The sequence below is a fragment of the Trichechus manatus genome, unplaced genomic scaffold, assembly GCF_000243295.1.
Source record: "Trichechus manatus latirostris isolate Lorelei unplaced genomic scaffold, TriManLat1.0 scaffold00020, whole genome shotgun sequence".
Classification (NCBI taxonomy): Eukaryota; Metazoa; Chordata; class Mammalia; order Sirenia; family Trichechidae; genus Trichechus; species Trichechus manatus.
This window is the reverse complement of record NW_004443956.1, coordinates 9550066-9551042: the sequence shown is the minus strand read 5'-3', so window position 1 is coordinate 9551042 and position 977 is coordinate 9550066. Positions and strand designations below refer to the sequence as shown.

Genomic DNA, 977 nt, shown 5'->3' with positions numbered 1-977 from the left:
TGGAAGAAAGACCTGGTGGTCTTCTTCTGTATAGATTACGGCTAAGAAAACTCTATTGGGGAAGTTCTACTCTGTAACACATGGGGTCACCATGAGTCAGAATGAACTCTACGGACCTGGTTGTTTTTATTTATCTTTTGCAGTGGGTTAGAGGGAACTTGTCTCTGTCAGGCTTGTCGCAGAGCTAGCCCAAGACACTCATGTTCCTTCATCCACATGGTCTGTGAATGCTGCTAAGTCAGCATTCATCCACACGGTCTGTGAACATTTCAAAGGTCAGCCTACGTGGCTCTGACACTACTGATTAAAGTGCCAGGCCTGAGTAACGTCAGTCTGTTTCTCTGGGACACATGACAGCTTTAGCATGCCATCCTAGAGAGTTTATACCTGAGAGCAAAAGTTCTGAATATTAAGAAGAAAAAAATTATACAGTTAGTGGAATGCTAATGTCTTGAATTTCTAAATTGAACGGCGCAGTTAGATTAGGCTCCTCAGACACGGTCAGCAAGTTCTCATTCTTCCCACGCGTGCTTGGCTGTGGCACGTTAGGCAGTAAAACGTTTCCCTCTGAGGGAAAAGAAAGCACCGAGATAACGTTGAAGAAAAGTGGTCAGTATTGGGACTGAACTGAGACAGAAGTGGCATGTCATCTTTTTCATGTAGTGCAATTTAATTTACGACCAGGATGGTCGTTTAAACCTTTACACACGGTAATAAAAGGTGTCCCTGCTGTTGCCGGATAGTGAAGTTTGATCTTCGGCTTAAAAGAATGAGATTGAGATATAAAAATCTTTAATTGAAGTGTTCTTGAAAGCACAGGTGTTATTTCTGTTCCACCTGTGTTGTGAAAATGAAGGGTTTATAAGAAATGTACCGTGTTTACCCAAAATCCTAGGCATGAACACGCTGATCTTGAGTCCCTCTCTGACGCTTCTTCAGTATCGTCACTAATGATACAGACATTTGGTTTAGTTGTC

General features: G+C 42.4%; 1 protein-coding gene across 2 annotated transcripts in view; it reads left to right on the top strand.

Annotated features, from left to right (window-relative positions):
* TAFA1 (TAFA chemokine like family member 1) overlaps positions 1-977 on the top strand; it is a 659101-nt gene that overhangs the window by 303352 nt on the left and 354772 nt on the right. The window lies entirely within an intron of this gene.